The sequence below is a fragment of the Nymphalis io genome, chromosome Z (genome assembly GCF_905147045.1).
Source record: "Nymphalis io chromosome Z, ilAglIoxx1.1, whole genome shotgun sequence".
NCBI classification, from domain to species: domain Eukaryota; kingdom Metazoa; phylum Arthropoda; class Insecta; order Lepidoptera; family Nymphalidae; genus Nymphalis; species Nymphalis io.
In genome coordinates, this window is record NC_065918.1 from 7,249,273 (window position 1) to 7,274,825 (window position 25,553).

Genomic DNA, 25,553 nt, shown 5'->3' on the forward strand with positions numbered 1-25,553 from the left:
ATTTTCAAGTCATTAAAAATTTTCATTTTCGTATTATTACTAATCCCGCTAATAATATGACTTAATTATTATATTAAGTTTAGGTTTAAAGATCTTTAATTCCATAAAAAGACACAAGCGTCACTTAAATGGAAACAATAAATTAAAGTAAGCCTAAGAAACAGTAAACTATTACAAGTTATTTATTTATTGAATTATTAAGTTCTTAGGAGAAATAAGCCGAGATGACCCAGTGGTTAGAACGCTTGAATCTTAATGGATGATCGCACGTTCAAATCCTAGTTTCAAATCCAGCATTACATTTCATGTGCTTAATATTTGTTTATAATTTATCTCGTGCTTGGTGGTGAAGGAAGAAAACGTGAGAAACCTGCATGTATCTAATTTCACTGAAATTCCGCCACATATATATCCACCGACTCGCATTGGAGCAGCGTGGTGCAAAAAGCTTCAAACCTTCTCCTCAAAAAAGAAAAGGAGGCGTTAGCCCAGCAGTAGGCTATTCCTGTTGTTACTGTTGAGAAATAAAGTATTTCCCCCTAATTAGTCATTATTTGTAAGCAATACTTCTATATCACAAATATTCTTGTTACTATTAGCAGGTTGTATGTAATAAATTATATGAATAACAATTCTAAAAATCAATAAAAAGCTTACAAACAAATATGATCACTAAAGTATCAATTAGGTTTCTTAAATACGTATAAAAATAGAATAAAAAATCTGGAATAGATTTGCATTGGCAGTATTACGGATTTTATTACTCAAAGATACGTCAACACGATTGTTTTTATGCTTGACCAATCGTCGCTTGTGATCACGAGTCAGCAGAGTTCATAGAAAAACGTTGCATAGTAACTAAGTTGTATAGTTATATTAAAAATAAATATTTCTTTAAATATGCGACAGACACTTAACTTTTTTTTTTTTTTTTGATTAGGCAACTAAATTTTATAAGGAAAATAAATAAACACAAATTAATTGAAAAATTCCATAGAAGACTGACGCATCATCATAACCGACGTTCTTATTTTGTATCTGGCGAAATTTTCATAAGAGAAAAGAATGCAAATATAGCAAAAAGCATATTGCATTTTTTGCAACACTTATAATATTCTACGACCATGAAGTTTTTTTTTCCATTTATTTCAAAACACGTGTTTCAACATGAATTTTATTTTTCTCCGCCAGTTCTTATTGTATTTCGTTCTTTAATTCACGTGTTGAACCCTGACATATCCTTTTATTAAAGATATCATAAAAAGTTATTTCATTGCTTCCAAACTTCTAAGACTCAGAAGCCTTTAACAAAATTAACTTTAACGTTTCCAACGTCAACAATGGTGCACGAATTTGTTTCTTGTTTTATAATTTTAAGGTATTCATTACCCAATAGCTCACCGTTATTAATTATAAGCAGAAGCGTAAGCAGCAATTTAATAATGTTCATAGTATTGGGTATATTATTAGTGCTTATGCTTCTAATTTTCATTTTAATGTCGGATATATATTTATTATAAAATTTGACTTGTGATTGTCATCGCTTTTGAATTTCCCTTAACAAACTAAAGTTTCATAATACGACAATCTTTTGTAAGTCTTCCATTTTTTATGGTATTTAAGTTTTTAATTAATAGCTTCAACTAAAGCTTTAGAATACTAAAAAGTATGTTTGTTGTTATATTTGATTGTTTTCCCATCAGAAATGATCGAATTAACGGTTTCGTACAACACATGTTACGGCTTCAGAGATATTGCAGTCATTTAGTAAATCTAACCAGTCAATGTCAGTCAAAGCATTATTTATTGTGTTATAATCTGCAAGGCGAAGAAAGCCAATCGTACGGGGAACATTTATTAATGAATCACTTGTAAATTTTACTTTTAATTGTAAACATTAAGTGATACATACAAGGCTGGGTGATGAGGTATGTTAAAAGATATTTGAAAAACCGCATAAGAATGAAAGCAAAGGTCAACGCAATGTGGATTAATCTGGATACGAGCATATTGGTTATAGTTGTTAATATTTTGCACCAATTTATATAATAAAATATTTCATTTCAACCATCATTAGGTTTATAGTATTTTAGAATTTACTTAAGCTTAACCTATCTGTTCGTAAAATTAAAACTTACTTATATCTAAGATAGGGCTAATTTTTCAGCACATGAACCACACTGCAGTGGTTCAATTAATGACAATGAAACTGGTCGGAAAAAACTTTCAGAATGCCACTTTAGAGCTGGTCCGAACTCGCGTCGTAGAATAAACAAAATCTATGCGCGCCTCGGTGAACATATCTGACACGCTGTAAAATCGGGACCAGTCACTGGCATCCTCAATGCATTGTTATATTGAACACGCAGGGAATTATACTGATTATGCGTGTAATAAACTACAGGCCGCTTGTGAAGAAGGTTGTGCAGTATGCTCTAAAAAGAGTGAGTGGGCGAATGAGCAAGTATAACTACAGCCACAATAGGCATAACATCTTAGTTCCCAGGGTTGATGGCGCTTGATCATGTAAAAAATGGTTGATTTTTCTTAAAGCGCCTTTGTTTATCCTATTATCTGAGCTTATCTGAACAGATAATCCACCGCGTTCCTATTTTGTAAGAAAAAAATATATTTCTTACAGTGCCAATGTCTATGGGCGGTTGTGATCACTTATCATCAGATGACCAACTTGAACGTCTGCCTTAGAGTGTATTGTAACAAAAGACGTAGAGTTTGTGTAATTCAATCAGATGCTACCGCTTATGAGCGAGTTTCTTAAAGCTATCGGCGCGGGCGTTCGAAGAAAACGGTCGCATCGCCATAGTGCGGTGTCAAAAAAGTACCGCGCATGTGCAAAATAGCTTTATGTAACCGCGGGCCGATCCGAAAACAAGCGCGATCCATGGATTAACGTCCGTTAGGAAACTTTACTCATTCATCTTTTCCCTTAAAGAGGGGAGCGGGGTTCGGGCCGCGCTGCGCTACTCCGCGCGTTACATAACCCTGTTGGAGGGTGACGCCGATTCCTACTCGAGTCGCCCTCGCGCACGGACCGGTCCCAGCGTCACCTCGCACGCTCTGTCGAAATCGCACCCTCGTCGCATTAGCACCGAACGCGAACCGCGAGACCGCTCGTCCGACGCGCCGCGTCTACCCCGCTTCTTTCCTCGAACAGCTTTTGTTCGAAGAACCGACGCTCTTAACTTTAACATAGTTGTTGGTTATCTCTTCGCTGAAGGCGGTAAGCCGAAATTTACGATTACTTAATATCTCATCATGCGTTCACAAGATTATTTCTTATATAATATTTTTTTTGCAACCATTCTTACTTTATTTTTCTGTTTTCATGATATCTGCCATGCGAATTGTTTATTTTTTTTAATATTGGCACAGCTACTGTTAGGTTTAAAATTTATACATTTATTAACGACTTCTATTATACCAATGCATTATAAACAATTCAATCTTTAGAAAAAAAAATTCGTACCGAACGCGATATTTTTATATATTTTATAATTAGCTTTACTATTCAATATGGCATAATATTACGACGAATACATATAATAACTTCTTTAAAATATAAAGTAAAGTAACGAAGACAAATCTTTGAAACATAATATTTGTTGGTATTCGCTGTTCCAATATTACATAAAGGCTAAGTTAAGTAAAACCTGGCGTTGAGTCTAGAGAACCAAATGTGTTTGTTTTCTGACGCAGGTGTTATAAAATTATGTAAGGACAGAGTAAAGTGCTTTGAGTCATATAATTTCGCAGTTTTGGAACTTATATTTATGAAATTTATAAAAAACGTCAAAAATTGCTAATTTAAATACAAATGGTTTTTACGTTCGTTATTAATTTTATGTACATAAAAATGTCTTTATTCAATCTTAATTTTATAAGCACATTCTAATACTATGTAAGTTCGTAGGCCGTCGGTATTCTCGTACAGGCCTAATAAAGTACCAATCATTTATGCACGATTTCATTTTGAAGGTCGCATTCCTTGATTAAGGCTGTGAAAAGAGTTATCAACGTTTGTTACTGGAAATTGCATTTGTAAAAACCCTTTGCTGAAGAAAAATATTTATTTTTTAATAAATGCTATTTATAACTGTATATGGCAACGAAAATGTAATAAATGAAAATGATTACCAGTATTAGTTAATTATAATAAATTGAACTAAAAGAATTTCAGGAAGTTTTTAAGTTATTTAATTTGCGTTTCATGATTGAACGATGTAAATTACATTATATTTTCATCTATCGTTATTTTAATTACCATTTTTTGGGTTAACCAATAATAATCAGTTAATTTTAAAATTTAATTTAAAATGTTAAATATTTTATTTTTTAAAAGAATTTGATTTTTAGTTAGAAGTTAGTAGCAATAAACCTTCTTGATGATAAGTAAATTGAAGAAAAATTGTTTAAGTCGGATCGTAGAGCAATATGACCAGAAGATTTTGTTTTTACAACAAAATTGCCTTCAAGAATTTTACATTACGGTGCTCGTCTTTTGTCTTGATTCAAAATTCTTACCCTCATTTTGAAGATATTTGTCCTAGTGGTGCTTGGTGCTTGGTGGACTTATAAGAACATTTTGCTTGCAACGGTTTCCGTCGGTAACCATCCTAACGAGAAAAATCGTTTAAATCAACTGGTATGAGCACTGGTTTAGTTTTTTGGTATGGTGCGGCTTCTAAGTCTAAATAAAATTATTAAAATTATACTTAATATTTTTAACAAATATACAAACAATATTAAGGATTTAAAAAAAATTAAAATCATTAAAGTGAATCCTTTATTTAAAACCTTTTCGATGAAATGAATGAAAATGAAATTGAAAAAAAAAAAATTTTATATATATAATAAACTTTCAAAATTTTACTAAAATGAGTTCGAGATAATAAAAGCTTTATCTTTTTCTTTGGAATCACATATATTTCACTCGGGATAAGACTCGGGAACTCCATATACCTCTTTTCCTATTTTTTTTGCGTTTTTGTCTAAGTAACCAACTCTGCAATATTCCAAAAGAAAAATATGGCTTTAATTAAAGTTAAATTTAAACAAATTTGCCAAAAAGGTCTTAGTTTTATAAGATACACAGTTTTTTTAAATCATGTCCTAAAATATTTCTATGAATTTAAACTTATCTTTATGTAACATTTAAGTAGCATCTCTTGTTTAAAAATGATTCAATTGTACAACGTGTCCTGTACTCGTTTCCATTTCATTGAAGAAATTTTCGTCTCTATTAATAATCACTTTGATAAAACTGTAACTTGTGCTAGTATTGGGTCGACAATACCGTAAAGGATCAGTATTTTTGTTAAATAATAACAGCCCTTTTTACTAATATTTCCCCAACATTATGCAATAAATGCGGCTGTTATGCATTATATTTTAATAACATAAGTTTTATTCTATACTATATATAAAAATCAATTGATTTCAACACAATTAAAATGACCCACACACGCTGTTATTGTTTCTGCAGTAGCTATTTTTAATTTTGATTCACATAATATATACTAAGTTATAAGTTTTGTGTAAAATATGTACATTTATTAATAATTTAAATAACTTACGGCTTAAAATATAACTTTATAAATAGATCAAATAGATATTTTCAATTAATTTAAAACCGTTTAAATAAGGCTTTAAGAACGAGATGACATTTAAGCGATGTGCACATCACATTACAGCAAAAAGTAATAGGAAATGTGTCGGGAACTAAGTTCTTTCCTAACACTGCTTAAACTATTTTGGTTTTTATATACTTGTTTGTTTGAGCCACTAAAGATGTAATTGTCTACAGTGAAAGATAACGGGTTTTGGTTAGCCAAGAATACAGGCGCTGTCAATCGTGAATTCTCACCTATTTGGATACAATAATCTCTTGAATAAGCTATTGTAATAACCAAATGAACCTTCACACTTGAATATAGCAACACTACAAGAAGCTTAGCGACGATATGTATGTTTAGTAAGCTAAGATATATAGCTTAACAGTAAAGTTATTTTAACGGACTTATGACAAACGAATATGATAATAGTATCAATGATTATAAATTAGTTGCTAAGTATACTGATTGATTAGAATTTTCATCTTATTTAAACATAATCTCTTACAGTATTTGACTTTTTCTTTACAAATTTCAACATTCGTTTCTTCACTATAATATCAGCACATAATTTATGAGTGAGAATTTATATACAATCAAAGAAAAGGTAAATTTAAAATATCACCGTTTTAATACGTCCATCCTCTTTTTCATCGTCCTTTTTTATTGCTGGAAAAACCCCGAAGGGGATATCTGGGACTCGCCGGTATCCAAGGCACTGAGTGCGCCCCGAATGTCGGAATACCCACCCAAAAACCAGCGGTACCCTCTCAGTCTTAGTAAGAAGCGCCACGGGTCGCTTGCGCATGCCACCTTGACGCTTGACGGTCGGGCCTCCATTCTTATATCCATCCATCCAGGATAAGGCATACTCATTTCTATATTTAAATTTCATATTTTCAAATTTAAAATTCAAATTTCATTTCATAAATTTCAAAATTTAAAATTTCATTTCATAAATATATACATATAATTTTAAATTTCAAATTTCATTTCATAAATATATACATAGTTCCATATGAAATAGGAGTAACTTACTTAGTTTCTCGTCAATTATTCGCCGTAGAATCTATTTTCTGAAAAGCCGCTGGCGTTTATATTTAATTTAATCACGTAACACGAAGATTCAAAAGCGCTTATTTGTGAAATACTTATATTTGAACTTAGATTTTAGTAACATTCGTATAAAACATTGATGTAATCTTCATCATTGAGGTCAAACTTCGACAAATTCGTTGACAAATTGGTAATCAGTTCAGAAATAAAATTTAGATATAGATTCGTTTAATAGTAATAAGTAATACTTTATAAAACAAGATAAATTTTGCGCAAAAATAAATATTTTAACATAGCTGTCAACTTATTCTTAAAATTTCGGCATTTCCTAGAGGTAAGAAAATTGCCTTCATATGCAAACAAATTTAATGCTTCTGGTACTGCATGCACCGAGGCTTCCCCTCACATTATGGAAAATATGTCAGAACTTTACCTACCCACTTTGCGTTACAGCTGTTTGACAGATTTCGGGACGCCATAATATTCTTAAATCCAACATTACCTTAAAAATATTTCTTTCTATATTTATGGATTGTTAATTTTTTAACCAACTTAAAAAATTAAGTCTTCAATTTATTTGTAAGCATTTGTTTTGGTGTATAATTATTTTTGTTTGTTAACCGATTTGGGTGATTCTTTTCCGTTGAGTTCAGGCGGCTCCGACGTGGCAAAAAAATTAAGTCGGTTAATTTGAAAAAAAATGTACTATATTTTACATATATTGTTATTATCTCAATGCTAGGTAGTTAATGATGTCAACGTCTTCGGAGATAATCCACCCACACGGACGTTTGATAGAAGAACACAAAAGCCATAACAAGTTTCTGCTGTTTAATAAAATATATACTCATCTCATTGATCGCATTGATTTTGATAATTAAAATTATCTTTGACAGACATGTTTTAAATAATGTAATGCATATTCATCGGACAACAATGAAACTGCTGTGGCGTAGTTAGTGAGTGAATATCTTGTTCCACTTAAAGCGCTCCTTCTAGTATCTCGGTTTAAGTATTGATGTATTACTACATCGTGTTTGGTCCTACGGGAATATGTATAGAAACGAGTAGCTTTGATGATCACTTGGGAAGCATTCACCTGGAAAAAATAGGTCTAAACGCTAGGTTGATTTTATTAATAAATGGTCTTTATGACGATCATTTATCTACTAAATGATTCTTCTTTTTACTTCACTTTACTCGTCAAGTTCAATTTATATTTATTGTAAGCCATCAATTACCGATACAGAGTTAGCTATAAAATTTTAAGCTAGAGCTACCTAACTATTGCAAGTAAAATTTGTTTTGCTTTGTTGTTTTTTTTATCGATGAAATCGAGAAGGGAGTTATATTATTATTTATTTATATGATTTCCGTCACACAAAACAATAGCATAAGTAGAAAATTTTCAAATAAAATAAAAAAAACTTGCATATCCGACATTCTCTTCGATTTTATAATATAACAATATTTTTTTAAAACTTAAGCAATCTTGATCTTTTTTTTATAAACTACTGCTATCCACTTAATAAAATTTTATTACAAATGAATTTCAAATAACGACGTCGCTAGTACTAATCTAGCAGCTATATATACTCGTAGTTATGGTTAACTCTTGTATAAAATAGGACTTGAAGTATCGCGCGTTTGTTATTTATTCCGTAGTATTTATTAGGGCGAGTGGCACAGATTGAATACTACACTAGCTACTACACGAGCTTGCTTCTCATTTCTTATTTTCATCAGCTCAGTAACAATCACTTTTAATATACATATAATGTTTTATTGAAGTTAAGAGTTTTTTATTTATATACAGTACAGTAACAGCCTGTTAATGTCCCACTGCTGGGCTAAGGCCTCCTCTCCCTTTTGAGGAGAAGGTTTGGAGCTTATTCCACCACGCTGCTCCAATGCGGGTTGGTAGAATACACATGTGGCAGAATTTCAATGAAATTAGACACATGCAGGTTTCCTCACGATGTTTTCCTTCACCGTTATTTATATCTGAGCCTTTAATTGTTATTGGCCCGATTTTTGCAAAATTGCTATTATACTTGAGAATTTTGTAATTATTTCTACAAAATTCGAGTCAGCCTTATTAAAGCGTATTTGTGTTTGTCTGCCCGTGGCAGCGTAACGCCTTAATGAATTAATGAACCAAATTTGTATTTTTTTTTTACTTTCGAAGTTTTATTTTTCTTAATTTCATAAGTTTTTATTTCAAGTGTTGGTCAAATCTTACAAATCCATTTTAGGACAGTTCCCCACAACGATTGAATTGATGTGCCGATGACGAAACAATCCGATCAGAATAGTTTGGTACATGGAATAATTTAATATATTTTTTACTATAATTTTTAACGAAGTTGGTTTTAAAATAAAAATGTGGTCAAAATAAATTCAACATCGATATATGTAATTATTATCAAATAACAAATTTATCTATTATAATAATAGTCCTCCAAACCAATTTCGGCCACGACGGCTAATCTCAAGAGAAATAGCACAGGTGATAGTATACTACACAAGTGTGTGCGCTAACACTCTCTATTCCCTAACTCTCTAAATCGATAGAACTGCAATCCGACCCGATCGGAAAGAGTTCACGCGCACGACCAACGGTCTTACGTGTTTTCCAGGCACAGGATTGTACACTATCAACTTCCAGACTCCGGGTTGCTACTAAGAATTTTCAACAGAAAATCTCAATAACATTTTATTGGCCCGACCTGGGATTTGAACCTAGGATCTCCGAGTCTGCGGCCTAACATGTAGCCACTAGAACAACGAGGCATTCGATTATCTATTATATATATTCACGAACACTCAAAGAAGTAAAGAACGGTGCCGGAGAAGGGGGATGATGGCATAAGAGAGCGTCATGCCGATAACCGTCACGGCATGCAAGTAGGTCCTACCTACTACTTACTTATTGTATCCTAGCGCCCCGAAGGCGCATCAATAAATTGATCATTGATTGATCAATAGATTTTCCATGAAAAATATTAGTATTTAATGTAGTTATCCTTATATATATATATATACTACATCATATATATATGATGATATTAAAAATAAGTTATATAATTTATATATTATATAACTTATTATTAATATCATCATATTTTACCACCAGTACCACATAGGTACCACTCACTCATCAGATATTCTACCGCCTAACAGCAATACTTAGTATTATTGGATTTCGTTTTAAATGAAGAATGAGCCAGTGTACAGACACAAGGGACATAACCTCTTACATCGAGAATGTGTATGGGCGGTGGTGACCACTTAACACCAGATGGTCAAATTGCCCGTCCGTCTACCTATAACATAAAAAAGTCAACATGAGTGCTTTGGAAATATATAATAATAATAGTAACTTGAAAAGCAAGAAGGGGTAGGGGAATAAAGGGAACAGACTGCTTTTGAAGCGTGGCGAGGACTCTATTGGGGTCCTTCGAAACAAACATCCTTGCATACGAATTATCTTTTTATTATAAAAAGTTGTCCCCTTTCAAATTGGGTTTTCCTTAAAACTTTCCTGTACAATAAGATAAAAACAGTATTAAGCGTTGAGTTTTAACTGTAGCGCTTTAGAAAATTATATATATATATATATATATATATATATATATATATATATATATATTCTGTGATTCTGTAATTCAATAAATTAAAATGACAATTTTGAAAAGATAATCATTCAAAACTACTTTATTTAATACATTGAATACATTGTTTACTACTGGAACAATGTTCTGCGTCAGTTGTATCATGTCATAGTGTAAATAATTAATTTAGTAAAATGCATTTACGTGATTGGCTTGCTATTATTATTCTAATTTAAAAAACTCAATAAAATTGAATCGAGGATAAATGAATACACCTAAAGCTAAAAGTTTCAGTGTCACTGTTGCGTCGCTTTAACGCTGCTTAAAAGTTGTATTGAACTGAAACAGTGCAATTTTGCTAGCATTTCCAAAATCGCCTCGGGTCTTATTACTGAGATCATAAGCTGAGCGAGGGTAGCTGGTGGAATTTTAATATAGCAAAATGTTATATATATATATATATATATATATATATATATATATATATATATATATATATATATATCAATATAATATATGGTATCAAACGTAGCGTTTGTATGTAATGTGTTGATTGTACAGAAAGAGCCTTTCCTCATTTAAGCAAAAAGATTGGGAGGCAATCATTCATTTTTCGAAGCAAAAAGAAAGGAAATCGAATGAGAAAATTGTGTTATAGGTGTCAACGTAAGCTCAGTCGATTGCTCATGAAATTCCCTTTGGGCGTGAACAAATATAATTCAGTTAAATCGAGTAAGCTACTTTCATAGGAACATTATGTTTTATTTGAAAACCAATTATATAAAAGAATGAAATATTCTTAAAATAACATACTTTTAGAATTGATCACAAAATAACATACTTTTAGAATTAGATATCTTAGTTGCTATAAACATTTTAAAATAAATAAGGCATATTATACTGTACATAAAAAATGAATATAAATGGTATAAGAGCCTTAAGTTAGTAATTGTTAAAAAGAGTAAAAACTCAGTAAAGAAACTCAGTAGAGTTTCTTGCCGGTACTTCTTGGTAGAATCTACATTCCGAACCCGCGGTAGCTTTATATTTAAATTAAAATTGTAAAATAACGCTTGTTAGAGCTTACTTAAAAAAATATATTTTGACTTTTACTTAAATAACTTAAGTCTCAAATTTGATAGATTGTTGCTATACCCGTTTCTAATTATAAAACGAACTTCAACAATAGTTGATTTAATTGATTAAACTACGCCACGAACGAAGTAATGTAAATTATTCCAATAAATCTCAGAAGCCATGTTGCAATCTGGACTTACCATACAGATTGGAAGTGATCATAGACTGTTGCATACATGTTGCTTCTAATTGAAATTTTAATATGAACTTGGCATTTTAAATATAGTTAAATTAGGTAATGTTCACTTTATGTTAGTTGTTCTATTAGCTCGGTTGAACTATGGACCCAGAAATGTGTAACCCAGGAAAGTACAACTTAAGGCTAGACTAACATGGCTTTGTTAATGTAAATGTATTGGCATATATACATATATATGGTTAATATGTACAGCAGCGCTAATGTGTAAAGGCTTACTTACCACCAGGCTTACTTACCATCAGGCGTCCCACTTGCAAAAGTTTATATGTCATTTGTATGTTTGTTAATCATGCACAAATTACTGAACCGATTCTAATAATATTTATCATGGAGGTTTTAAAAAAAAACATTACTCGGTAACTAAATATATTGAAACTGAGCCAAAAATGCATTGTAATTAATCGGAAGTGTAAACGGATATAAGTATACGCATGCAGTGAATTAAATTATTTTATTACTAAAATTTGTTTCATGCATTTCTGTATTTTTTTTAATCCATAAGTGAAATTAACTGATTGAATTCAGCTGCGACACTTTTTTCCATGGCAAAAGTTTTTTTATACATATAAAAAATTTGGAATCGTATTTTTAGCATAATTCGAAAAATACGAACGTAAAGGCTTTTAATTCAGCTGCTATTTCGTGAGCTTGTTACTTTATATTATAATAGATTCAGTTTTGACTTTTTTTGGCTTGAGTTCTTTTGTTGTTCCATTTACACGTTCAAATAAAAATCTGCGAGTGGTACTATAGAATTAGTCACATCAGTTTTTCCGTAATTTACATGGGCATATTGTGTTATTGCGAGATTACGAATTTTCGACTCATAAAATAAGTTTCACTAAGAAAAATTAATAAGCGACTTAAAAACATCTCAACCAAAAACAAACGTGAATATCTTAAATAATATTGACTGAAATTTAAATTAAAATGTCCTTATATCGTCAATATTATTGTATATTATTTTAACCGAACAGGCATCACTGATTTTCATATGCTTCATTTATGTTTATTATTCATCTCGTGCTCGACGATGAACATAGAGGAAACCTGCATTTTTCAGATTTACTAAGCTGACCAAATAATAAATGCTAATTGTAATACAAAGGTGTGGTGTCTAGCGTTTCCTTTGACTCGTCTTGGCAGGGGCACAACCTTGTTCCCAGATTACAACTCAGATAAAAGTAAAATAATTTGACTTGATATTTATCAGGTTTTCTTCTATTGATTCGACAATCGATTAATAGATGCTGTTCTTATATTATTGTATTATGTTGTTTGGGCACAAGAGACATAAAATCTTAATTAGATCCCAGGGTTGGCTAATATTTCATAATACCTGTGGTGTCAAAGTCTACGGCGGGGGGCGAGTAATTATTATCAGTTGATCAATTTGTCGGCGTTCCCGAGCTGAAATGTAATTTATTATAACGCTTTCTTTTTAATTTGAGACTAAAAAATACTATATTAATCATAGCTAAATCCACTCTCGACCAAGTCACCTTTCAACAACAAAAAAAAAAAAACTAAATCAAATCGGTATAACCAGTTAAGCAGTTACAATGCCACAGACAGTCAAACAGATATACATTTTAAGCTTACAATACTTCTCTTATTCCGACGAGACTGAAAAATAAAACGAATAAATCACATTTTATTTATTCCGCTTCAAAGCTTAAGTTATAATTAAATTTATTATCACTGTCATACTCAAGTGTCAAATTAGTTAAAACTTCACACTTACTCTAAACTCAAATACAAACAGTCAACACATGTATGTATTCAATGCTATTTATTACTTATAAATCTGTTGAGTTATAAGTTATTATATTACCTAATAAATGTCTACAATTCTATATTATACAAATTAAAGTGACTATCTTATATAATTATTTTTTAACTGGAGCTGGAGTTACTTTGTCTATTCAGTCAACTCAAACACGTACATATTGTTACAGACTTGCCTGGAGACAATATAGAGATGAAATCTCCAATACAAAGTTTTGGAGGACTATAACAGATATAACATCTGTAATAGTTTTGCCTGCTTTCCAGACTTAAACATGATTGAATCTGTTATCAGCTCAACAAAATACACAAAATGATACCGTACTTCCTTTTCATAATGTGACAATATAGTTGGGACTCGTAGTTTTTGTACGTGCATTTAAATTAATAACAATATGGATATAATATGTATGAACAATAGAACTCCTTATATTTTAGATGTATGTATAATTATACATACATATGTATATATTGCAAAATAATATTCATATATAAGAACAATTATAATCCATTTGTAACTAAATTAACTTTTAGTAACACAGTGTGAATAGTGTGTATGTGACAAATTTTCGGAATTCGGGTTAGGAAGAGAGCTGTCTCGAAAAAGCCATTTATATCGTTTAGGGTCAGCATAAAGTATTATTGTGGGGATATGCAGAGCTAGTTCTTTTATATATTTCATGAAATGTGCACACTTTTCCATTTTCTAGCTAATGGTAATGTATATTATACGGTTAGATTTTATTCGTTTTATCTTCCTAAAGCATGATTAAAGTAACTATAATACTAGGAGATTAAATTTTTGTATACAACGTTCGTGCAGTAATATAGACTAAACTAAAAATAGGGATTAGGAAATTTTGATTCATGAAATTGCATGAATATTTATGATAATACATATTATTATTCGGTTACTCTATGGTTCGTCACATATAATCAAATTTGTTATTCAATGGAAGTAGGCTACAATCATAAGAATAAATCCTAATTCTTATTATTAAACTAAATCGTCGTTGAATCGATGCTGTGGGAGTATTATATTATATTTATATTGTTATCGATATTACGCTTAATAAGTTTCATTAATGGGACGTGTTCTTTGTGGCAATAATACCTTTTCGTTTTGATATATTCTTAATTAATTGAATTATATCCCATATTTTTATCCTTAAATAATCTAAATTTAATTACTTACCTACGAAGTGATTACCACTTCGTAAGTAAGTAAGTGTAAGTAACGAGATGGCCCAGTGCAAAGAACGCGTGAATCTTAACTGATGAACGTGGGTTCAAACCCGGGCAAGCACCACTGAATTTTCATGTGCTTAATTTGTGATTATAATTAATCGCGTGCTATACGGTGACGGAAAACATCGTGAGGAAACCTGAATGTGTATAATTCCACTGAAATTCTGCCACATGTGTATTCCACCAACCCCCATTGAAGCAACGTGGTGGAATAAGCTCCATACCTTCTCCTCAAAAACGGAGAGGAAGCCTTAGCCCAGCAGTGGGACATACACAGGCTGTTACTGTTACTGTACTGTAATCACTTCGATTTGTAATTAAAAGACAAGACAAAGGTCTTGCCATATTTTACAATCGAAATCATTAACAAATTTCTATTTTATTTTCACAAGAGCTTTACAAAAATATTTAACAATATTTGACAAGCAATTGACAGCGCACCGACAAAACCATCTTAGCAATTTCATTGGCCCACTCAACTTTCGAACGGGGTTTTATCGATGCAAATTTCACAAGTTTTAAATTTGCTCTTGACGTATCTAGAACGCTAAAAATCTGGTTCAATTCTAATAAATGTTTAGGTTTCGCGGCTTGTGAGAGATATAATCGTTTTGGAATTTTAGAATGTCACTTTGGTCTGGTAAAAAATTTATTTAATAACTAACTGATCGATATACATTATGGTTTTAAAATGTGTCTTTTATTTTAGGAGAGCACTGTCGCCTGAAATACAAGTTTTTACCTAGCACAGACAAAGTAGGTTTATCTTGTTTCCTTTTTATTGTTTTTAATGTATTGATTTTGTTTACTATAATTTTTCTGTCTTACATTATTATTATTTTATTTACGTCTAACTTAACTGACTGTATACGAATTTCAGCATGAATTTATAATTATATAAAGATAACATACTATATTTAAAGTTGTAGTACTAAATTAATTGATAATAATATATTAAAATTATTACAAACGTTTTAATAGAAATCACGTTATAAGTATGATACCTACTAATACATTAAGCCGTAAACTGTCTCCATAACAAATAAAGAACGGGCGGTGAGTCGCCATCCGGAACATTACATCGACTCAGCCATACCCATCGTATCAAAATAAATCGATCCAATTTACCTCTTCTGATGTATTGTATATATTTTCATCATTCCATTGGTGTTCCCGACGTAACACTCCGTGTGGTATAACAACGAACGACTTATAAAACGTCCGCGGATATGTAAATTATTTTGTGTTTTTATCATTCAAATATATTCAACTTTTATTAAAAATGTTTAAGTAGGAGAGCTAACTCTACAGAAAACTGAAATATATTTTGTGCTTACTTGATTTAAATATAATTGAGTTCTTAGAAGTACTGGATTGGCTAGTGCATTTTTTAAATGTCTCACTGATGGGCTAACGCCTCTTTTTATTTTGAGGAGAAAGTATGGAGCCCATTCGGCCTAAAATACATATATAAAACCGATAAACAAAACTTTAGCCTTAAGTCAGATTAGTCGAAGTGGCAGCCAGCTCTCGCTATACTTGACGAGTAATTGATTCTGTATTTAAATGGTTTCCTAAAACTTAAACTTCTAAGTCTTTGTAAGCAATCATGAAAAGTAAATTAATTTCTTTATTGTTTTTTAATTTTATTGTCCCCAAACAATAGCATGACACAGAAGTTGAAGTGGACGTCATGTAAGTATTCTCTATCAACATAAAATGGCTGGCAAATAGGCTACCTGAGGGTAATTAGTTACCACTGGTATTGGTAATGTGAAAATATTAACAATCCCTTAACAAACGAAGATATCATTTACCTTTCAAATCTGAACACATCTATACTGTTCTGTATACAATAAGTATTGCCGTTTAGCGGTAAAATATGTGAGTGGTCAGCACATACCTAGACATGCTTGCACAAGGCCTTACCACCAAGTAAACTATGCTATGGTCCACGTCAAAAGCCATTACGGTTGGAAGTAATAGACGCCATTGTTGTGTTGTCACATGAAGGCTGAAGGTTGTCATTAGTCATATAATAGAGCGAGCGTGCAAGCAAAAAGTCTGCATTTGCCAACGTTATTCATTGGAGACGCGTCTAAATAACATTGTATAAGTATAAGTACACAGATACAATACACAACTAAAACACTATACAAGTATAGTGCGGAGGCAGTATTATATCAAGCCAATAACTTCGTAATTTTCTTAATTATTTACTGAAAATTACTAATATTCCTTTTTATCTCTCCAATTAATCGTACAGTTTGTGTTCCGAGTGGACAACAATAGCCCAAGGGGTTAGGATTTAACCTGTAACGTTTACATCGCTAGGCGGCTCGTTAACCATTGAATCCTATAAATTAATAAAGTAAAGTAACAGTCTGTTAATTTTTCACTGCTAGGTTAAGGCTTTTTCTACTTCCTTTAAATTATAATAACTACACTAATTGCAATTAAAATTTTACATCTGCTGGTAAGAATTGAGCAGAAACTCGTTTTTTACAAATCAACATTTTTTTACAAATCAAATATCAAGGATATCCTAGAAGAAATATGATTTTTTTATCTTGGTTCAATCAATGTAATCAAAATAGACAATCGTGTATTCGATTCTCTATTTTCAATAATTGGAATTCAAAGACCATTTGGCTTAAACCAAAAATGTTTGTAATAAACACAGGAATACAAAATCTAAAATGGTATTATCCATTTTGTATTTTGTATTCGTGATCATGAAAGGCATCATGAAAGTGTAAAACCATTAGATAACATTGAGTGTGAATGTTTGTGATCTAGTAAGAAGGAGACATCGTAAAATGCGACTATGCATATATTTTATTTTAATAAATTCATATTTCTGTCCAACCAATTTCCTTTTTCTACAAATATAAACGAAGCAGTTCAAGACGACCGATGAAAAATAAAGTTGCCTTTACGTGACGCGCGGCAGATGTGAAATATCGAAATTGAAACTTATTTAAAGAATTTCTAATCAAAGAAAACAAAAAAATAAATATGACGTAAAATAAATAAAACCAGTTTCGTTAATATAATGATTATATTTTTCTAAGTATTATTATAATATATAACAACGAAGTTTATAGTATACCTGCCACGCGCAACCGTTACCGTTGATTAATAAATCTAAATTAAAATTCACGCACATTTATATGAACAAATATTCATATAAAAAATCATAATCTTACAAAAGCTAAATTATCAAACAATTAAAAAAATATAGCCTTCAGTGGGAGGCGCCACCGCCGGAGGTGTGTAACATCGAAATTAATAGTGTTTGTATGATTAAAAATGTATAAATAAAGAAGACCATCAAATAAATGTGGAGTAAAATAAATAAATAAATATTTATAAAAGTATAATAACAAATAGCGACGAAGTAAATAGTATGCACGTCACGCAAATAGAAGACAGTAGAGAGTGGCTGCGGAGAAGAAGCATGATAGCATAAAAGAACGTCATGCTGTTTGCCGTCACGGCTTACGAGTTAGCCTTACCCCCCAAGGCACACTAATATACGTTTTACATTAAAACTACAAAAACATTAATTCGTACCTCGAGTTAAGAAGATAAATTTGCAATAACCAAATTTATATAAAATGATATTCCAAATTAATTTTTGTTAAGATTTTAAAGCAGTTTTTGCTTTCTCCTTCGAACAAATCATTTACGTCAGCAGAGATCGAGTGTTTGAAGGCGGAGATTGTCCGGAAATGACGTGAGTTACCATTCCCCGTCCGAGGAATACTGTAATCTAATTATACCTGCACCTAAACAACTTGGTTGAATCTTTTATTCTAACGATTAATGTAGCTAACTTGACTACCTCGTTGGTCTAGTGGCTTGATGGAAGGCCGCAGACCTGGAGGTCCTGGGGCCAATTCCCAGGACAGGCCAATTAAAAGTTATTAGGTTTTTCTGTCAGAAAATTCTCAGTAGCAGCCCGGAATCAGGAAGTTGGAGGTGTGTACACTCCCGTGCCTCGGAAAGCACGTAAAACCGTTGGTCTTGCGCTTGAACTCTTTCCGGTCGTGTCAGATTTCCGTCCCATCGGATTATGAGAGTTTAGGAATAGAGAGTGCACCTGTGTTTGCGCCCACACTTTTTCACTATAATATCTCCTGCGTAGTTGGCTAATCCCTCTTTAGATTGGCCGCCGTGGCCGAAATCGGTCTGGAGGACATTAGAATGTAACTAAAATTATTATGGCTAAAATAGATTTGGATATGTTCTGCTTGACATATACAGTTATGTGCAACTTCGTGTGTGGATTTAGCCTTCTGTTTGTCTGCCTGATCCAATATTCGTTGTAATACTGAGCCGTACTAAAGTGGTTTAGCCCAGTATTAAGTCAGATTAATCTTTGATTCTGAGATGTTACCTCACCGTCGCTTTGAATCCGATATATTGGTTGTCTCGATTGTAAGTACCTCAATGTTCTATAAAAAAATCTATTACCATTTTTGTATAACTAGTTTAATTTATTAATAGTTATATTTATTTTGTTAGTATTACACAAAATTCCAATTTTGTTATTCTTTGCATTTAAATAAGTCATAGATAACATTCTTTTTTATTTTTATATTTTTAAGAAATTAATAAAATATTATTTAAAAATTGATTTAATTAATAATTAATTTAAGGCTTATTAATTAAGACGATCCACTTCTTAATTAAAGTATTACAGCACGGATTAAATTTCTATTAAAAAGCTTATAATTTTGGAACATTAATTACTGATACATGCCATTTTAAGCTTTAAAGAAATTACCTTAAAAATGGAAACAACAATTTCGTATGCATATATTAATTTAATCATAAAATTATTTTTAAATCAATATACTATGAATATTGTTAATAAATAAATTATATAATATAATTAGGTCAATGGTTTAAATATATTATAACTTAACAACTTATATTGCGCTTATTGTTAAAAAAGTTCAAAACTATCTATCAAGAGAAGGAGATTGTTGCTTTAATTGGGATCTGTTCTTACCTTCCCTTCGTATGTCTAACGAGGCGTAGTCGGATGTCTTTTAGCCGTCACACTAAGCGTTGCACTCAAAGAATGCGACAATTTCAAAGAAAGAGTCTTTTGAGATTTTGACAGTCACGAAGGCTACTATTTAAGAAGCCTCTTCTATATTTTTATTTATGATGACACATTCGCTTAGGGCACGATATATTCTTTTATGTAATGCCAGGGATTATTTTCAACCAATGCGAATATGTTTGCTGCGATTTTGCGTAAACTTTAAGGATTTTAAGGAAGGACGAAAAATCTTTCTACTAAAAATTCACTTTATTTTCAGTTACGAAGATCATCTTTTTGTCAAACGAAACCAAGGCGAGATAAGGAGATTTAAAATAAAATGAATTCTTATATATTTACTAAATACTTATTGTAAAAATATTAGTATAAACTAATACTCGTCAATGTGTATGTTATGCAGCAATATGTCTCCTGTAAACGTAAATTGAGTTTACAATGTGACGATAGACATCGTTTTAATTCTAAAACGTGTGTGCGTGAACATCACCCAATTAGTTTAACGCAGTTTGGTTTGAAAAAGATTTTTGTTGTTGCCACTTCTGGTATGTTAAAAAAATCGGTACAAAAATCGCTCTGTTTTAAAGCGTTTTTGTAACACGATGCGGATTTTTTAAATTGAGTTATCGCTCACGCCGATTATTTTAAAATAGTAAAAAAAACACAAATCAAATAGTGTTTATTTAATTCTATATAAAAAATCAAATGAAATACAAGCAACTTCATTTTCAAGTAGTGTGATTATCTGTCAAAGAAAAAAATCTTTGAAAACTATGTAAAACATTTACTTCCAGGTGAAATAAATTGTATATTATTCGAAAAATATCCTTCCTTTGTTATTTTATGCTTTTGTGAGAGTATACAATACGAGAATCTTGACAGAAAATGTTGTGTTCAAGACCGGTCAAGCGCCACTGAATATTCGTGAATTTAATTTGTCTTTTTTATTCATCTTGTGCTCGATTTTGAAGAAAACCTTGTGAAGATGTCGAGTGTCGAATATAGGCACCATCTGTGCTCCACCAACACGTATTGGAGCAACATGGTAGAATAAACTTTAAGAACCTTCTCCTCAAAAAAGTAGGCCTGAATCCAGCAGAGGCACATTTACGAGCTACTTACTTTTGCATGAGCGTGCTTTTTTAAACAAGTGCGATCCATTGAAGGTATAAGAAATGGCATATACTTCTAAGAGTGCTAATTTCAATGGTTTAACTTAGGGTCAGATATTTTTACAATGAAAAAAAATATATACTATCCTAATACGGGTATTTGTTCAATTAAAAACACGATCACATTCCAAACTCAAAATTGCTATCGAGGTAATTATGTAAAATTTCGTTCATTAATTAATATTCGTTTACTTATGTTTGTTTAGGCGTAAGTTATTCTGTTTGAATCTTTTACTTGCAAATTGGTGTATTGTATATCTGAATGCATATTCTTTGGTTACTCTGTCGCTTGCCACCCTCGGGCAATGCAGCTGTCAACTAAACTTTCATTTCACGCGGTTCTATTTGTTCTAGAATATATGTATATACATTTAGTGTCCTACATATATTCTTGTTAATGTATTATACAGTATTAAGGATATTTATTATTAATATAAAATACATATTTTAAATATGAAAATAAATTAATAGATTAATTTAGAACCTCACACGTTCTGTGACTTTTATTTAAATAGCGTAATGCCTCGTTACAAACAATTAAAAAAAATAAAAGAAGAATGTACAGACAACCGAAAATAGAAAATAACTATCATAATAGTAATTTTATTCTAAAGGTGCACAATTTTACTTTGCATATTAAATTAGGTTTAAAAAAATTATTTCATTAGTACTATTTTACGTAATTCATAAAAACTTTAAACGTACAAAACGCTTTAATTAATTAGTCTAGAATTTTTTAATTAAAATGCTTACATTTATTTATTTTAATTTCAAATAACTCGAAAGTACGAGTATGTCTTAATGCAATGCAGCACGATAATAATTATCTTTGATGAGTAATTTGTTATTCCGTTTCACTTAAAGTATTGATCAAGGAACGCTCGACATGTGTCGGAAAGAATATATATATAAAGGAACGGATGTTCATAAGAACATATCATAAGAATTTTATAATATAACAATAGATTTTACAACCGGATTTAATTAGTTAGAGAACTAAGATTTCTTGCTGTAGGGCACGGCTTGCAACTGAGAAATTTACGCCACATAGGTTATACATACACAAAACAATATGCAAAAGTTTGTAACTATGAGAGTTAGCCTTAATAGTTAAATGCAACGACGACAAGTGCGCACTGATTTGCAGCCCAAAGTTCAAAAATTAATACACTATACAATGCGTAAACATATTTAAATAAAACAATAGAATTTCGATTATAAAACAAATATATTTTTCTTAACATTTTTAATATATATAGCCATAAAGTAATAATACTATAAGCGCACTAATTTATAAATTAATATTTGTGTAATGAAGGATACAATTTTACACAAACCGATTTTAAAACATCCCGCACAAAGGATTAACACGACGCTGTTATCACGAGAGACAATGTCATACGTCCAAATCATTTTGTAGCGTAGCCAACATTTATTTATACACTACAAAGAAACTTATATATTACTAGTTTTCGCCCGCGGCTCCGCCCATGTCAAGGGATGAGTGTTAGGTATAAAAATTATATCCATTCTTGAGGTTTAAGCTTGCTTAGTACAAAAAATATCAAATTCGTTTCAGTCGTTCAGCCTTGAATAGCATTTGTAATATTAGTATAGATCAGGAAAGAAAATTCCACGAATATAACCAACCATACGTATCATTTCTCAGTGTATAAAAATAATTATAACGTGTTATATCGAGATGAAACTGAACTGAAAATATTTTCATTAAACCGTGCTTGTAGTGTAAGCGAAACTTTTAGAATTTTAACTGAAAACTAGTTGAAATTAAACCGAACTGTTTTGCAGTGAAATATACATATATTTTCTAAATCTATTTTTAAAATAAAAATACAGTTGGACTCTGCAACAACATTTATTTAATATGCGCAGTATTTCTAATGCAGCAGATAAATATTATCACTCAAAACAAACATTCGTCAAATTCAATTGTTAAAATCAAAGATCGTTTTTGATGACTTCATAATTGTATAATATTTATGTATTAATAACTTGATTATATATACATGTATGTTTTTATAAAGGTAAAGTTTCTTTTTTCGCTTTAAACTATTTATCTGATTGAGTTGAAAATTTGTTCACTTCCTATTGACATTTTGTTGAAGCTTCTTAGCATATGACCTTCAACATACAACAGATGCACGCAAGTTGTATCGGATACTAAAAAAAAGAAAGATACATTGAAACGCATGCCAAGCAAAAGTTTCATTAGCAATTACCTTAATATTATTCTTTACGAGGTTAACACAGTATTTACAGATATTTTTTTCTAACCGCGGTGCCAGCGAGCTGTAACAAATAATAAAGATAAGGCAGTACAATGCGATTTATATGAAAACATATTTTTCAAACGTGCTTCTATTTTCTTGGATAAACCTGATTAATTTAGGGTAACGGTAGGGCTGGGACTGTGTTTAGGCACGAATATCATATATAAGCACAAACATAAGTGGGTCAACTAATGATACACATAATGTTAGAAGTAATATAAAGTTTAATCTCGTTACTATTACAGGAATTCAGTTATTTTTTATTAAATAAATAATAGAAGAAAATATCATCGAACACATAAACAAAACTGACTTATATTTATAGTTATCCCTACCAAAAATAGCAAATATTTAAAAATATTCCAAAACAAAAATATTTTTAAATTACAATAAAAAAAATTAATAGAAAAAAAAAACAATCTCATGATCATTCGAAATCAATTGATAAAAATATAACTATTGATTTCAAATAACGCAATGCTCTTAATTTGAAAGATAACAGACTAAGTTTTTTTGAACTGATGGTTGAACTTAACCAAATCATTCATGGACATTGTATTACAACAATAATCATATTGTGATTGTTTAATAAAACTGCAAGCTAAGTTTGGTTGTTCGTTAATTTTCAGTTAACGGATAAAAAATGTTAAAATGACAAAAACATTCAAATCAAAAGTTTTAATGAAAATGAAATAAATTATAATTACATTTTAAGCCATTACGTGTAAGAAATATATATTTACATTTAAAATATTAACTCACGATATAATGATTGAATCAAACGAAATAGGAAATCCGATCTTATAATTTTTAAATATTCGGTATATTTTCAGTTTTGTCGGTTGGATTTTCCAGTTGAAATAACGACATGACTTTTATAGTACGTGTACTCAATACTCATATTCACCTAATTCTGAACTTTTGCGGTGTTACAGTTTGCGTTGGAGTAAACTCTTTTTCGTATAGCGAAAATCGATGTCGGGAATATACGTAACTTTCTGAATCCGCGCCAAATATGCGAAGTGCTTACCACTAGCGCAGGCTATAGCTATAACTATTAATCCGTTGTATATATCAGTTAATTTCATAAATGTCGTCCTCACCTTTATAGGTAGTAGAAGTGTTTCTGTTCAATAGCTCATTTTTATATGAATTATTTTATCATTCATTTGTATGATATTGCTAGAAAACATAATAAATCAATGGGATGATTGTATTTTCTTAATCATCGTTCTCAAAGATGACAACAAATAAAAACAAAAACATTCGATTATTGCCTGTTTGATTTCCTATGCCATGAAATTTATATGTATTGAGATAAAAAACATAGTTGACCTATTTACAAGAAAAGACAAATTTGACAAAAACACATCATTTTTATGAACAGCTCGTTTTATATGGATTAAGATGAAATATTTTTTAACCAATGATTGAATTAAATCAATATTTTGTCACGTTTTTTGTAAATCATTTCATCTGTTTTTTAAAAATACCTGCTGTCCCATTTAACTCTTCCGTGAATGAAAACTTTGGCTTTTATATAAATAATACGATGATGTGATAAATAAAAATTAGTAACATTTCGCAATTAAAATAATTTTATATTTTTAATACCCCAACGATTTCAGATAAAACATTTTCAAAAGGATTTTTCTACAGATTGAACTAAACGTTTTATTACGTTACTAACAGCCTTATACATTCATACATTCCTAGCATCTTTATACAGCTTAATAAATATTTGTATTCATGAATGTTGAGAGTGAAAATCACTTCTTCCTTTTAATTTCATTTCTTTTATTTATGTAACCAATATTTTATTTCGTTATAATTATCATAATTCAGTAAAAAAGGAGATGAAAGTTTTGACAAGAAATTATTTATTATTAGATAAAGGTAAATAAATATACATATTATATGAGAAATGAAATATAAACTCATATAAAGTTGTAATTAAGCGTTTTTTAGTAATACTTGTTGGAGAAATTATAAATTAAAATTTTATAGAATTTAATAAATCTACGATATCATACATAATATGAAATGATATTAATTTCATTCGGTTGACATTTTGCCAACGTCTCCAACCACCAAACATCAAGAATTTGAAGTATGAGTTTTTACGGGTGATTTACAATAAAGCGGCTTAATTCCACTTATCCAATTTCAGAGGGCTTAAGCATTTTTAACATGATAAAGCTAGACGACGGAGTCAACGGTTTTCTGTGAATATTTATTTTTAAGCAATTAGTCGATATAAGTTACATTTACAACTAAATTAAATGAATACACTATGAATCTATTTCTTCTATACTATAAAATACGAAGTATATATTTCACCTAC

At 30.7% G+C, this 25,553-nt stretch overlaps 1 protein-coding gene across 1 annotated transcript in view; it reads left to right on the top strand.

Moving 5' to 3' along the window:
- The first annotated feature begins 3,050 nt into the window (after positions 1 to 3,050).
- The window catches only part of LOC126780382 (frequenin-1), a 243,516-nt gene continuing 221,013 nt past the window's right edge, over positions 3,051 to 25,553 (top strand). The window contains exon 1 of the mRNA XM_050504844.1: positions 3,051 to 3,241. The gene's annotated coding sequence lies outside the window, so the exon portion shown is untranslated. The remainder of the gene's footprint in view (positions 3,242 to 25,553) is intronic.